At 45.5% G+C, this 16891-nt stretch overlaps 1 protein-coding gene and 1 non-coding gene across 2 annotated transcripts in view; both read left to right on the forward strand.

Moving 5' to 3' along the window:
* Positions 1-16891, forward strand: part of LOC126109828 (acetylcholinesterase-like) — a 701016-nt gene that overhangs the window by 103303 nt on the left and 580822 nt on the right. The gene's annotated exons all lie outside the window — the stretch shown is intronic.
* On the forward strand, positions 3631-3705 carry Trnas-uga (transfer RNA serine (anticodon UGA)). The gene has a single exon. It is a non-coding gene; the product is annotated as a tRNA-Ser (tRNA).

Here is a 16891-nt window from a genome sequence, read left to right on the forward strand (position 1 = left end):
ACATTTCAGCAGGATAATGCACGACAGCATGCCTTTGCGGATACAGAAAATGTCCGACTGCTGCCCTTGCCAGCACATTCTCCAGATCTCTCACCAATTGGAAACGTCTGGTCAATGGTGGTCGAGCAACTGGCTCGTCACAATACTCCAGTCACACTACTCTTGATGAACCGTGGTATCGCGTTGAAGCTGCATGGGCAGCTGTACCTGTACACGCCTTCCAAGCTCCTCAGGATCTATGCACCCAAATGGCGTGAAGATGTAATCACGTTTCAGTTCTAGTATAATGTATTTGTCCAATGAATACCCGTTTATCGTCTGCATTTCTTCTTGGTGTAGCAGTTCTAATGGCCAGTAGTGTAGATTCATCAACACAGCCTCAACAGCGCTGTGGGAATGAGCAATAACCAACACCAGCCGCCATATTTTGTCACGTCAGGTTATGGAATATTTCAGAACGGCGGCCGCTATGTTGGGGTCACGGATTTTCTTCCAGCTTTGTACACCTTTAGTAGATGACTAGAAGAGGAAGTAAGTTGCAGTACAGTGGCAATTTCGAGAAAATCGCGAGCGTAGTTTCACGCGTCTGATGTATCTGTGCGAAGGCGGTAGCTCTACCAGGTAACTGTGGTTTAGTGGACGCCGGCACAGTAACTCGGCGTTTACCATACGGCTGCTCATCAGCTACCTGCTCAGCTGCTCCTGTTTCTGGACGTGAGATACTTCCCGAAAGCAAAGAGGAACTCTGTGGAGTGGATGTGTGGACACGCAGCGCACTACTTGTTTGCTGACGACGGGAAATGTGTCCCTGACTTTTGGTAGTTGTCCGCAATCCGAAATACAGACAATTTTCCTCCAATTTCCTCTGCTGAGTGTTCCTTAACGCACCCTAGAGCTGGGGTATTCCTGTCAATCCCCGTCCCTTCCACACTTACAACCGATGTATTCATTGGTAATCGGAGTGTTCTTCTTAGTCTAACGCCTTAGTACGTCCTCCTGCTCACGTAACGGCAGTTTCCTGATACTGTCGGTGGTTGTAATGATAAAAATAACTAAATAAATAAAAATAACAAAAAAGAACGAAAAGTATAATAAATAAATAAACGATGTTTATTCTATCTGTACTCCACATTCCCTATGCTTTCGTTGGTTCCTGGAGGCTGGGAACGGGATATGGTGGTCAGGCCTCCGGTTGCAACCCGTGCCCACTTTGCCCACACCCCTCCCTTTGGGCGCCGGGGAGGTGGGGGCTGCCCTCTGTAATTAAAAATAACTGAGTGAACGCATCAATGAAGAACTTGAACAGCTGTCATGGGGCGTCGGCACCGGACAAATGTAACGAAGAAAATAACTGCTTGGGCTGTTCCATTTCCTTCAAGTTTATTCATCATTACTAACTTTTCTACAGGAGCGTGTATACAATGTAAATGACATATTATTGTAAACATAACTAGGTCTACTTTGAGTCTTCGGGTCGATTCCATTTCCTCCAAGTTTATTTTCTAGGCTAATAATATGTTTGTAGACTGGTATGCGCTGATCGAGATGTCATCGCCTACAAGACCTGGCATTGTGGAATCGACCCGAAGACTCAAAGTAGACCTGGTTATATTTACAGTAATATGCCATTTACATTGTATACACGCTCCTGTAGAAAAGTTAGTAATGATGAAAACATACATGTATGGATGAAAGGGCTTGATGTACTTGCTGATAGTGTAACTGTAACTGTACTACAATTATTAATAGAGTGTGACCCTGCGCGTCAGCCGAGAATCGCCAGATGTACATCTGGTAATCGGGAGGCTGAAGGATGCAACAGTTTGAAAAAAAGTGGTTAAGCATTCGCGCCATGCGAGAATGTCCTGGACGAGGCAGTAGTTTCAATCCCGCTGACAGTTACTTCCTATCTATATTTTTTTCATGACTGGTCACATTTTTTATTTACATGACGTTTGAGAGATAATATAATGAAACAAAATGTGCATTTTCATGAAGTTGTAGTGAATTTCATATGTTATTTGACTATTTAATATTTGTAACTTTCAAGGACGAGGGGCAGACCTGGAAAGCCCACGTCAGACCTCGATAAATAATTATGACGTTACTCAGTAATACGAGGTACGTTCAAGTTCTAAGGCCTCCGATTTTTTTTCTAATTAACTACGCACTCGAAATCGATGAAACTGGCATTACTTCTCGACGTAATCGCCCTGCAGACGTACACATTTTTCACAACGCTGACGCCATGATTCCATGGCAGCGGCGAAGGCTTCTTTAGGAGCCTGTTTTGACCACTGGAAAATCGCTGAGGCAATAGCAGCACGGCTGGTGAATGTGCGGCCACGGAGAGTGTCTTTCATTGTTGGAAAAAGCCAAAAGTCGCTAGGAGCCAGGTCAGGTGAGTAGGGAGCGTGAGGAATCACTTCAAAGTTGTAATCAGGAAGAAAATGTTGCGTAACGTTAGCTCGATGTGCGGGTGCGTTGTCTCGGTGAAACAGCACACGCGCAGCCCTTCCCGGACGTTTTTGATGCGGTGCAGGAAGGAATTTGTTCTTCAAAACATTTTCGTAGGATGCACCTGTTACCGTAGTGCCCTTTGGAACGCAATGGGTAAGGATTACGCCCTCGCTGTCCCAGAACATGGACACAATCATTTTTTCAACACTGGCGGTTACCCGAAATTTTTTTGGTGGCGGTGAATCCGTGTGCTTCCATTGAGCTAACTGGCGCTGTGTTTCTGGATTGAAAAATGGCATCCACGTCTCATCCATTGTCACAACCGACGAAAAGAAAGTCCCATTCGTGCTGTCGTTGCGCGTCAACATTGCTCGGCAACGTGCCACACGGGCGGCCGTGTGGTCGTCCGTCAGCATTCGTGGCACCCACCTGGATGACACTTTTCGCATTTTCAGGTCGTCATGCAGGATTCTGTGCACAGAACGCACAGAAATGCGAAATCTGGAGGCGAACTGTTCAATAGTCATTCGGCGATCCCCCAAAACAATTCTCTCCACTTTCTCGATCATGTCATCACACCGGCTTGTGTGAGCCCGAGGTTGTTTCGGTTTGTTGTCACACGATGTTCTGCCTTCATTAAACTGTCGCACCCACGAACGCACTTTCGACACATCCATAACTTCATCACCACATGTCTCCTTCAACTGTCGACGAATTTCAATTGGTTTCACACCACGCAAATTCAGAAAACGAATGATTGCACGCTGTTCAAGTAAGGAAAACGTCGCCATTTTAAGTATTTAAAACAGTTCTCATTCTCGCCGCTGGCGGTAAAATTCCATCTCCCGTACGGTGCTGCCATCTCTGGGATGTATTGACAATGAACGCGGCCTCATTTTAAAACAATGCGCATGTTTCTATCTCTTTCCAGTCTGGAGAAAAAAAATCGGAGGCCTTAGAACTTGAATGCACCTCGTACAGGAAACCACAATGTGGCAGACCACAAGAGTAGTGTACGATTACTCGTCGGATGTGCTCTCGACATCACGTACTGCAGGACGGTATTTGTCATGCAGACATGGAAAACATAAATTGAAACTTCCTGCAAATATATGTGAAGGTAGGAGACATACTGGCAGAAGTGAAGCTGTGAGGGCGTAGCGTGAGTCGTGCTTGGGTAGCTCAGTTGGTAGAGCACTTGCCCGTGAAAGGCAAAGGTCCCGAGTTCGAGTCTCGGTCCGGCACACAGTTTTAATCTGACAGTAAGTTTCATGTGTTGCCTCTGTCCAACTGGCAAGGGGTGGCCACGACGTTGGGATCACAGATTTACTTGTCCACACTTTGTACACTTTTGGTAAGCCATTAGATCAACAGTGTCCATGTAGCAAGGTGCACTACTGCGGCAATTTCCAAAAAATCGCAAGAGAAGTTTTACGCTCCTGTTACGTAACTGATGTACCTCTGGGTAGGTGAGGGACGTCAGACTTTGGTGGTCAAGCCGTACCGGCACGGGAGCTCACCGTGTTCGGTCGCAGGGTCAGCCGCTCTCTGTGATAAGAAACTGAGTGAACGGATGTCGTGGCACGTGCGCCCCACACAATTGCAACGAGCAATAACGCACAAAATGAGATTTAAAAAAGTGGCTAGCGTTCGAGCATTGTAAGAAGAACTTGTCTGAAGCGTCGGTTCGATTCCCGCTCAAAGTTAGTTACTATTTCTTTTTGCATCACTGGTCATATTATTTAATTTATATGACATTTGAGAGGCACTATAATGAAAAAAAAATCACATGTTTCCAGAATTTTCGCTCTGCAGCGGAGTGTGCGCTGATATGAAACTTCCTGGCAGATTAAAACTGTGTGCCGGACCCAGACTCGAACTTGGGACCTTCGACTTTCGCGGGCAAGTGCTCTACCATCTGAGCTACCGAAGCACGACTCACGCCCGGTACTCACAGCTTTACTTCCGCCAGTACCTCGTCTCCTATCTTCCAAACTTTACAGAAGCTCTCCTGCGAAGCTTGCAGAACTATCACTCCTGGAAGAAAGGATATTGCGGAGACATTGCTTAGCCACAGCCTGGGGGATGTTTCCAGAGTGAGATTTCCACTCTGCTGCGGAGTGTGCGCTGATCAGTTTTAATGTGCCAGGAAGTTTCATATCAGCGCACACTCCACTGCAGAGTGAAAATCTCATTCTAGACACAACACATGCTGGAAAATCATATTTTTTGAGATTGAAATATAAGTTAAAAGTATTTCTGTGGCTCATTCAACATGCCCAGTGTATGTGCAGTGTACTGTTGTTGATACAGCCGGAATTTCGTATTTCAGCCGGGTACCACCATGGTTTCATGTGTAACATTTTTATACGTATCTGTCCTATTTCTTAAATATCTATCTCGTTTTTTCTGGATATTGAGGTTATCAGGAATGACAAGCAGTTATTGAAGTGTTCCTCTCTACTGCATGTAGTGTGTCTTAATGTATCGATAATACACGCGTTTGGGGAGAGCAAAATTACGTGTTAAACGATAACTACAATAGGCATATGAACTTTGCATGTATATAAACTCTAATTAAGCTAGTCTTTGTTTTTCTACTGAATTTCAAGCAGCTAACGCAACACAAGGCAGTAACAAGTGGCAGTCTACTGATAATAGTTATATACGCTCTTCTCATTTTATGGCTTCTGATAAATGCTCTTTTCCGAAAGAAAACTAAAAACCTAACGCAATATGAGGTTAAATATCACAGTCCTACCTTGCATTACAACTGCAACTACTGAAAGCTATACAACACGCTAGAGTAAAAAAACTCTAGTTCACATACTCAACAGCAACGACAAATAAGCTTGCCATGCGCACACTAAACTGTTTACTGATGACTATTATCGTCTGGTTTCTCTATAAATACCAATTTCTTTGGTAGATACGTAAGATTTTTTTTGACATGGCTGTCAATCAGCGACTGTTGTATAATACAATATTTTGAAAAACACAGCCCTCAGTCGCGAACACAATTAATTTGTGACCTAGGTTTCGGTGTCACAAGGGACACCTTCTTGGGACAAAAGTAAAACTAAATGTTACAGCATAACGTACCAAAAAATACGAAAGCTGCGGTCGTACCTTTCAGGGTCAGATAGTTTTGCGTTGACTGTAGAAGAGGACACATGGCAGCCCGTAGTGGCTTGCACCTCTGTTGCATTTTATTTTATTTCTGACTATCTGACGCTGTCAGGTATGACCGCAGCTTTCGTATTTTTTGGTACGTTATGCTGTAACATCTAGTTTTAATTTTGTCCCAAGAAGGTGTCCCTTGTGACACCGAAACCTAGGTCACAAATTAATTGTGTTCGCGACTGAGGGCTGTGTTTTTCAAAATTTTGGAAGTCACGTAAGACTTCCTACGGTGAAACTCGCTACACATTAACCAAATCAAAGGTGTAATAAATGCAAGTACGAAGATGTTTACGATATTGCAGTCATGTATAATGCGTCGGAGAAGTCTGCGGTTCACGACCTAGGTGTAGTGTCCAGTGACGGTGATGTCATGCCGCCACGGTATTTGGAAAAGGGACAGTCACAAAAGAAATTTATCTGCAAGTTTTGGCGAATGTTGTGAAACCGTGGATCGTAACTTCGTCCTCCGGGAGACAATATGTCTTTCAACAGGATGCTTCACCGGATCGTACAAGCCATTTAGCGCAAAACTGGCTCTCGGATAAAGTTGACATGTTCTGCTCAAAGCAGTTCTGCCCCCAAATAGCCCAGATTTGAACTCCATCGACTACTATGTCTGGAGCGTAGTCGAAAGAGTTACCAATAAGACGAGGCACCCTAATGTCACATCTCTACGCACCGCTATCGAAGCAGCATTCGCGACTGTGGACAGCGTTTCAGGAAAAGATTGGAGGTGATCATTCCTGCTGAAGGGGCTTACATCGACTAATGTTGCCCTTGAAAGATACCACTACTTATGTGTAAAAGGATTTTCATTTTCATTTGTATTTTGTATTAAAGAAGTTGCTTTTTTAAAAAAAGTTTCGTTTGTCCTTCTTCAAAAGCCGCACCCTTTACTGAACACATGTTCTAACTTCTGATCATATCCTAATAAACATGGCAGAATCACCCTTATCATGCGTTTAGTCGTTCCTTTGGTTTTCCAGCATCTACATCACATTGACTGCGTACAGCGCCATATTTTCGCACGGTGGCAGAGCGCGGAAGTACTTTCCTTTCTGCTTACTTCGTGAGCGAACGGATCAATGAACAAACCTACGATGTTTCGGCGTCCTGTGATGTATACAACCCGCACTGCACCGCTCGGAACATCGTCGGTTTAATTGTAATCGTACGGTTTTAGACTGTGGCTGTGATAGGAAGTGAGAGATACCTGGTGTGGATGCTGCATACGGGTCTGGCCACTCACCGTAACGAGACTTGCAGAGTGTCGTTGTGGTCTTCAGCCCAGAGACTGGTTTGACGCAGCTCTCCATGCTACTCTATCCTGTGCAAGCTTCTTCACCTCCCAGTACCTACTGCAACCTAAATCCATCTGACTATGCTTAGTGTATTCATCTTTTGGTCTCTCACTACAAATTCTACCCTAAATTAGTGATCCCTTGATGCCTCAGAACATGTCCTACCAACCGATCCCTTCTTCTAGTCAAGTTGTACCCCAAGCTCCTCTTCTCCCTAATTCTATTCAATACCTTATCATTAGTTATGTGATCTACCCATTTAATCTTCAGCATTCTTCTGTAGGACCACATTTCGAAAGCTTCTACTCTCTTCTTGTCTGTTTATCGTCCATGTTTCACTTCCATACATGGCTACACTCCATACATATACTTTCACAAACGACTTCCTGACACTTAAATCTATACTCGATGTTAACAAATTTCTCTTCTTCAGAAACGCTTTCCTTGCCATTGCCAGTCTACATTTCATATCCTCTCTACTTCAACCATCATCAGTTATTTTGCTCCCCAAATAGCAAAACTCCTTTACTACTTTAAGTGTCTCATTTCCTAATCTAATTCCCTCAGCATCACCCGATTTAATTCAACTACATTCCATTATCCTCGTTTAAGTTTTGTTGATGTTCATATTATATCCTCCTTTCACGACACGGTCCATTCCGTTCAGCTGCTCTTCCAGGTGCTTTGCTGTCTCTGACAGAACTGCAATGTCATCGTCAAACCTCAAAGTTTTTATTTCTTCTCCATGGATTTCAATTTCTACTCCTATATTTTCTTTTGTTACCTTTACTACTTGCTCAATATAAACATTGAATAACATCGAGGATAGGCTAGAACCCACACTCCCTTCTCAATTACTGCTTCCATGACCCCCTCCCCCCCCTCTTATAACTTCCATCTGGTTTCTGTACAAATTGTACATAGGCTTTTGCTCCCTGTATTTGACCCCTGCCACCTTCAGAGTTTGAAAGAGTGTATTCCACTCAACACCGTCAAAAGCTTTTTCTAAGTCTACAAATGATAGAAACGTAGGTTTTCCCTTCCTTAATCTACCTTCTAAGATAAATTGTAGTGTTAGTATTGCCTTACGTGTTCCAACATTTCTATGGTCCAAACTGATCTTCCACGAGGTCGGTTTCTACCAGTTTTTCCGTTCGTCTGAACACAATTCGTGATGGTATTATGCAGGCGTGACATATTAAACTGATACTTCGGCAATTTTCACACTTGTCAGCCAGCACCTGCTTTCTTTGGGTTTGGAGTTCTTATATTGTTCTTGAAGTATAAGGGTATATCGCCTGTCTCATACATCTTGCTCACCAGACGGTAGATTTTTCTCATGGCTGGCTCTCCCAACGCTATCAGTAGTTCCAATGGAATGTTGTCTATTCCCGAAGCCTTGTTTCGACCTAGATCTTTCAGTGCTCTGCCAAACTCTTCACGCAATATCATATCTCCCATTTCATTTTCATCTACGTCCTCTTCCATTTCCCTATTACACAAATCAAAAAAAGTTTTGCATCACCCCGGTTCCCAGAACTCCTGAACATAGACGTTGACTGTGGATATTGTATCACAGTCAAAATGGCTGTGAGCACTGTGGGACTTAACATCTGAGGTCGTCAGTCCCCTAGAACTTAGAACTACTTAAACCTAACTAACCTAAGGACAGCACACACATCCATGCCCGAGGCAGGATTCGAACCTGCGACCGTAGCGGTAGCGCGCTTCCAGACTGTAGCGCCTAGAACCGCTCGGCCACTCAGGCCGGCGTATAACAGTCGCTTTAACTGTTCAGAGATGTCAGTAAACCTCCCCCCCCCCCCCCGAAAGGTGTAAACAATGATGAATGAGCTGCACCTATTAGACGGAGGGGGTCCGACAGCCAATCTGTTCCAGCCATTCCACCAGGATGAAGGTATACGGGTCGTGCTGTCTGTAGTTTAACGATGCCCACACAGTCAATACCGCGGTTCGTTCGCGTCGACATTGTTACTCTGTGCCAGGAAGGGCTCTGAACAAGAGAAGTGTCCAGGCGTCTCGGAGTGAACCAAAGCGATGTTGTTCGGACACGGAGGAGAAACATAGATACAGGAACTGTCGATGACATGCCTAGCTCAGGCCAGCCAAGGACTACTACTGCAGTGGATGACCGCTGCCTACGAATTATGTCTCAGAGGAACCCTGACAGGAACGCCACCATGTTGAATAATGCTTGTCGTGAAGCCACAGGACGTCGTGTTACGACTCAAACTGTGCGCAGTAGGCTGCATGATGTGCAGCTTCACTCCGGACATCCACGGGGAGCTCCATCTTTGCAACCACGACACCATGCAGCGCAGTACGGGTGGGCCCAACAACATGCAGAATGGACCGCTGAATATTGGCATGAAGTTCTCTTCACCGATAAGTGCAGCATATGCCTTCAACCAGACTATGGTCGGAGACGTTTTTGGAGGTAACCCGGCCAGACTAAACGCCTTAGACACACTGTCCACCTATTGCAGCGAGGCAAAGGTTTCCTGCTGTTTTGGGGTGGCATTATGTAGGGCAGAAGTACGCCGCTGGTGGTCACGGAAGGCGCCTTAGAGGCTGTACGATATGTGAATGGCATCCTCCGACCGATAGTGGAATCACATCGGCAGCGTATTGGTGAGGAATTCGTCTTCATGGAGGACAATTCTTGTTCCCACAGTGCACATCTTGCTAATGACTTCCTTCAGGATCACATCACTCGACTAGAGTGGCCAGCATGTTCTCCAGACATGCCTGGGATAGATTGAAAAGGGGTGTTTATGGACTACATGACCCACCAACCATTGTGAGGGATCTACGGCGAATCGCCGCTGAGGATTGGGACAATTTAGACCAACAGTGCCTTGATGAACTTGTGGATAGTATGCCATAACAAATACAGACACGCATCAATGCATGAGGACGTGCTACTGGGTATCAGAGGTACCGGGGTGTACAGAAATGTGGACCACCACCTCTGAAGTACTGTAGGACCTTCGGTACACACAGCATCAGATTATTTGACTTGTCGCTCTAACGAAGTAGGCGAGTGTCAGCAATATGTCTCGTGGTCTTATCGTGGCGTGTTTATCTTCTGCCGTTAGGTCAGACGATAGAAATGCCACTTGCACGCTTAGAGTAGCAGACTGATGGTGACCAACTTTAAACAGAACTTGATTAATTTTCACACACATTTATTAAAATAATAACAAGCATAAACATTAGTTAACTTGGTTCTGGATGCTATTTACAATTGACAATCTGAAGCTCCTTTGGTCTTGGTACTTTAATCTTATTCTCACATATCTCTGATACTTGACAAAGTGTCTATACATTTATCTTCATGGCTATGTACAAGAATATGGTAATCTTATTAGGCGCAGACTGAAACTTGACTATATACTGGTACAGACTAATGCAGACTGGTACAGACAGGTGCAGACAAATGCAGACTAATGCAGACTGACTGATTGGAGGTCTGTATCCTTGTTATAATACGTCACACGTTCATGTATCAGTGCGCGAGTGTGATCCGCGAGGAGAAAAGGTTCTACATTAGCAGCAATCTCATTGGCTGCGTTACATATTAATATGCGGATCGGCGGAAGCAGAATTTGGTCCGTCTCTAAGGCAGCGCCATCTCGTAGTGCGGAGACAGACGAGCGCTGCGCCTGCGCTGTTGTGCTTAGTGGGGCGCGCTCTAGTGGGGAAGTTGTGTATGCGCTGACTATGCGGAACTATGTACACAACAGAAGGTCTCGCTGTATGGTGGTGCAACATGCAATGTGTGGTTTTCATGAGCAATAAAAAGGGCGTAAATGATGTTTATGTTGATCTCTATTCCAATTTTCTGTACAGGTTCCGGAACTCGGAACAGAGGTGATACAAAACCTTTTTAATGTGAGTATTATGGGCAGTGTTTTGGAAGTGGAAGAGAACTTGGAGGCTATAGATTTAAATAGCAGCATATCTTCGTCCGTAAGTCCAGAGGTGGCTCGACAGCTTGGCTAGGAGCGCCTGCACAGCTGTGAGCTGCGCCACGAGGCGGTCCCGCTGCGGAGTGGTTAGCCGTGCGGCCAGCGAGGCGGTCTGAGCTGACGTAAGCTGGGGGCGGTAATGTTATTCGTCGGCGCCGTATTTCTGCCGCTTCCTGCCGCTCGCTTAGCGCTGAGTTAGCGCCCACTTGTTGCCGGCGCATTCACGGCGCCGGATAATTGCGCCAAAACCGACCTAAAAGTCCGCCAGCTCTTCAGCTGTTAACTGGAGAGCCGCGGCTAAGCGTTGCACTGCGAGACTGCTCCACAAAGCACGACACGGAAGTCTGGGCGAGCGCGCTCCGAGCCCCACTCACAGCTCGATTTGTGTGTTCGTCTCTCTTCCCCAACGCAGTTCAACTACAGAAGCGACTTATGTCACTAACATTTATTACCTTATTTAAGTCTGCAGTTAAAACCTTCTGGGTTGTTTGGTGGCGTCATATTTCCTCTAAATATTTTAGGTACCTATATATAAAGCTTTTGACAATGTTGACTGCAATACTCTCTTTCAAATTCTGAAGGTGGCAGGGGTCAAATACAGGGAACAAAAGGCTATTTACAACTTGTTCAAATGGGTCAAATGGCTCTGAGCACTATGGGACGTAACATCTCAGTCCCCAAGAACTTAGAACTACTTAAACCTAACTAACCTAACGATATCACACACATCCATGCCCGAGGCACGATTCGAACCTGCGACCGTAGCGGTCGCTCGGTTCCCGACTGAAGCGCCTAGAACCGCTCGGCCACCAACGGCCGGCTTTACAACTTGTACAGAAACCAGATGGCAGTTATAACAGTCGAGGGACACGAAAGGGAGGCAGTGGTTGGGAAGGAAGTGAGACAGGGTTGTAGCCTCTCCCCGATGTTATTCTATCTGTATATTGAGCAAGCAGCAAGGGAAACAAAAGAATAATTCGGAATGGGAATTAAAATCTATGGAGAAGAAATAAAAACTTCAAGGTTCGCCGATGACATTCTAATTCTGTCAGAGACAGCAAAGGACTTGGAAGAGCAGTTGAACGGAATGGACAGTGTCTTGCAAGGAAGATATAAGATGAACATCGACAAAAGCAAAACGAGAATAATGGAATGTAGTCGAATTATGTCGGGTGATGCTGAGAGAATTGGATTAGGAAATGAGACACTTAAAGTAGTGAAGGAGTTTTGCTATTTGGGAAGCAAAGTAACTGATGAAGTTCGAAGTAGAGAGGATATAAAATGTAGACTGGCAATGACAAGGAAAGCGTTTCTGAAGAAGAGAACGTCGTTTCTGAAAGTATTTGTATGGAGTGTAGCCATGTATGGAAGTGAAACATGGACGGTAAATAGTTTGGACAAGAAGAGAATAGAAGCTTTCGAAATGTGGTGCTACAGAAGAATGCTGAAGATTAGATGGGTAGATCACATAACTAATGAGGAGGTATTGAATAGAATTGGGGAGAAGAAGAGTTTGTGGCACAACTTGACAAGAAGAAGGGATCGGTTGGTAGGACATGTTCTGAGGCATCAGGGGATCACAAATTTAGCATTGGAGGGCAGCGTGGAGGGTAAAAATCGTAGAGGGAGACCAAGAGATGAATACACTAAACAGATTCAGAAGGATGTAGGTTGCAGTAGATACTGAGAGATGAAGTTTGCACAGGATAGAGTAGCATCGAGAGTTTCATGAAACCAGTCTCAGGACTGAAGAGCACAACAACAACATGTGCATGCGAATGTTTTTGAAATAAATTGGTCCAGAATTTTTGAGAATTTTTAGAAATAGTTTCTCCCCTATTTGTATGTTACATATATTAAAAGTAGGTACCTAAAATTGCAATTGAATGCAGCGTTGAGTCAAAATTTCGAAGCAATCGGTGATGAACTTTCTGAGATTAATGATTTTGAGCACAGCAACATTTAAGTTTTTATAACGTTTGTATTGTTATTATATACATGCCTGATAGCGTTCGAGTAAGTATATAACTGATGCCGACGTCATAGGCTGGGCGGACTGGTAAAGCAGGACATGTGGCGAATTGTGGTGGAACTAAAATCAGATTTCAGTGCTGGGCAGAGTACGAGTGTGTCTGAACACACAGCTCACCGAACGGTGGGCCTCAGAAGCCGACGACCCGTGCGTGTACCGATCAATGTTGACACAACGACAGCGGGAACTACGGCTGAGATGGGCTCGTGACCATCGTCACGTTGGCGCTGTGGCAGAGCATTGCACGGTCTGATGAATCGCGCTACCTCCTGCAACACGCCGATGGGAGGGTGCAAATCCGTCGTCTTCCGTGGGAACAGCTCCTGGACATGTGTTCGGCGGGATGGAGGCAAGCTAGCGGCGGCTTCATTACGCTGTGTGGAACACTCACGTGGACATCCGTGGGTCGACTGGAGCTAGTGCGAGGCATCGTGACGGCCAAGGAGCATCGCACAGTGGTTGCAGACCACGTGCATCCCTTCATGACGATCATCTTTCCCAGCGGCAGTGACATTTTTCAGCAAGATAATGCGCCATATCACGAGGCCAGGAGTGTGGTGGAGTGGTTCGAGGAACACCGAGGCGAGTTCCAATTGATGTGCCGGCCACCGAATTCGGCAGATTTGAAGCCGATCGAATACTTCTGGCTCAGAATGCACCGCCCCCATTACCGTAATTTACAGGAACTTGGTGACTTGTGTGGCAGCTCCCAACGGCGACGTACCAGGTAGAGATGGGGGATCCGCTCCTGAACTGATTCCTGGAGTTGAATCTTTCAAAGGAGTGAACAATCAGTGATTCAGAAAAAAAAGAACGGTAGCTCCAAACGTTTCCCACGGCAAAGAGAGAGAGAGAGAGAGAGAGAGAGACGGAGCATATCAGCGGTGCCTCTGCTGGTCAGAGTACAGTGCACACCACACAACACAGCCGGCGCCGGCCTCTGCCCTGCTTCTACCTTGGCTGCCTGCATTGTGCAGTGCCCCATTGGATTTTGTGTTTCACATATGCCGTGCCATCTCTGTGCGTCCTCTGCCGCGTGTAGTGTTTCAGTCGCACGTCCTGCCCTCTGGGCAGTTGATGCGAGCAACAGGACAGAGAGCCTCCTAGCGGAGAACATAAGAACTACTTGCAACAACCTGCTCGCAAGAGAACGGACGATTTGTCTCGGAGCGGGTGACTGGTGGCCGTTCACCGCTCCCCCCACCCTCGGAACTCGCCCGCTCAACGCTCACCCCACCATTCTCGACTCTAGCCAGAGCATTGAGCAAAGCAACTCAGGTGTCACTCTGGTCTGGTCTCTGCGGTCTTAGCTCACGCAGTAATACAGCTCGCGGCTCGACCTACTCGACTCAGCGCCTCTGCATTGGAGTTTGCCTCTGCTGGATATTGTTCTTCATAGTAATACCGCTATGTATATTACATTATTATGTTATGTATACACCATTTGTTTTTATTTTATTTTTATTTGTTTAAACTGATCAGATTAGGTTCCTGACGACTCCTCTTACTATAGGATTTTTATTATGGACACTCGAATTTACGCTTTAATTACGAGCGAACCGATAAACGTATCGCAAAATGTGATACACCAATATTTACCTTGTTTTATTCTGCGTAAGGCTGTATGCAGCACTTTAGTCTTACAGTCAAATTTATATTTTTTTTCCCTTATTCTGGTACGGATTTTGCGATTTTAGGCGTCTTCGGAAGGAAACGTTCACTTTAAAAATATATGGCTTGCGATGTATTTGTACAAGGTTAAAGAAATTTTAATACATTATAGCCAAATATATTGTTAATGTAAATCTCAAGTTACAACATTTTCCGATGACCCAAAAAACCACGATAGTACAAAATAAATCAATAATCAAAAACTTTGTCATATCGTGGAAATTTCAGCAAACAATACAAAATTCTTACTCATTATCTGTGTTACTTCAAAATAGGATCAAATAAGATCGAAATACAGGTATAGTACTGGAATAAACCAAGTTTAAAGGGCAATGTGCCTTCCATTTATTTTCTATTGTGAATGAGTGGTGAGTCATGAAAAAGAGCTAGTTCATTTCAGGGAGTGAACAGTTCTGATCCGATCTCTGAAAAGAACAGTTTTGCCCATCTCTAGTACCAGGGCCTCATTGCTTCCGTGCCACGACGCGCCGCCGCCGTTATCTGTGCCAAAGGTGAACATACAGGCTATTATGTAGGCGACCATAAAGTTCTCGATGATCAGTGAATTAAGGAAATCCGAATATAACGTTGTGACAAAATTTTAAACCGATTGGTGAAGAAATTTTGGAAGGTATGTACATGTTGACTTCGTACTGCTCTGCAAGACTGCTGGCCAGGCGCTTCGTTTGAGATCCTGTAAGTGCGGAGATACGTAGGGAGGCCAGTCGGCAGGGTGCACAAGGCGAGAGCGTGCGGCAGTGTTGCCGCTGTCGGTGGACGGCGATCGCCCGGGCCCTGCCTGGCTGCGTTATTGTGGAGACGCGGACGCAGTGCCGGCGCTGCTGTATATTCTGGCCCCGGCGCGCTCCTGATGGAGCTCCGCTGTCAGCGTGCAGTTTTAATTAAGCCGGCCGGCTCTGCAGTGCACGGGGCCCGCCAGCCTGCCCCCGGCTCTCCGGCTGTGTCTACTTCTAGCCGCGACGCTGCCGCTGCCTCCGGAAATCGATTTTCGTGCATTCGCCGCCCCCACAGTGCCTCAATTATTGTTCCGGCGCGACCCCCACCCGCCAGAACCTCCCCGCCTCTCCTGCGGCTCTCTGCTGTGACAGACTCCGCCTCGCTCCCTAGCCAACACCCGTACGATTTTTCAATCTCTGTCGATACAGCTGTGCTCGTTTTGGTCGTATCAGCCTTGTTGTATTCACCGAATGCGCTTGCCGTCAAACATAAATATGCCAAGAAGAAAACCCTCTCCCAGTGCGTACTTGCTGTTCTGGGGTGGCTTCCTGGTAGAAAACAAATATAGAACTTCGTCACAAGTGGGTTGTTGTTGTTGTGGTCTTCAGTCCTGAGACTGGTTTTATGCAGCTCTCCATGCTACCCTATCCTGTGCAAGCGTCTTCATCTCCCAGTACACTGCCGCCTACATCCTTCTGAATCTGCTTAGTGTATTCATCTCTTGGTCTCCCTTTACGATTTTTACCCTACACGCTGCCTTCCAATACTAAATTTGTGATCCCCTGATGCCTCAGAACATGTCCTACCAACCGATCCCTTCTTCTAGTCAACTTGTGCCACAAACTCCTCTTCTCCCCAATCCTATTCAATACCTCCTCATTAGTTTTGTGATTTACCCATCTAATCTTCAGCACTCTTCTGTAGTACCATATTTCAAAAGCTTTTATTCTCTTCTTGTCCAAACTAGTTACCGTCCACGTTTCACTTCCATACATGGCTACACTACATACATATACTTTCACATACGACTTCCTGACACTTAAATCAATATTCGATGTTTACATATTTCTCTTCTTCAGAAACGCTTTCCTTGCCATTGCCAGTCTACATTTTATATCCTCTCTTCTTTGACCATCATCAGTTATTTTGCTCCCCAAATAGCAAAACTCCTTTACTACTTTAAGTGTCTCATTTCTTAATCTAATTCCCGCAGAATCACCCGACTTAATTCGACTACATTCCATTATCCTCGTTTTGCTTTTGTTGATGTTCATCTTATACCATCCTTTCGAGACACTGTCCATTCCGTTCAACTGCTCTTCCAAGTCCTTTGCTGTCTCTGACAGAATTACAATGTCATCGTCCAACCCCAAAGTTTTTATTTCTTCTCTGTGGATTTTAATACCTACTCCGAATTTTTCTTTTGTTTCCTTTACTGCTTGCTCAATATACAGATTGAATAACATCGGGAAGAGGCTACAATCCTGTGTCACTCCCTTCCCAACCACTGCTTC

This window comes from Schistocerca cancellata, chromosome 12 (genome assembly GCF_023864275.1).
Source record: "Schistocerca cancellata isolate TAMUIC-IGC-003103 chromosome 12, iqSchCanc2.1, whole genome shotgun sequence".
NCBI classification, from domain to species: domain Eukaryota; kingdom Metazoa; phylum Arthropoda; class Insecta; order Orthoptera; family Acrididae; genus Schistocerca; species Schistocerca cancellata.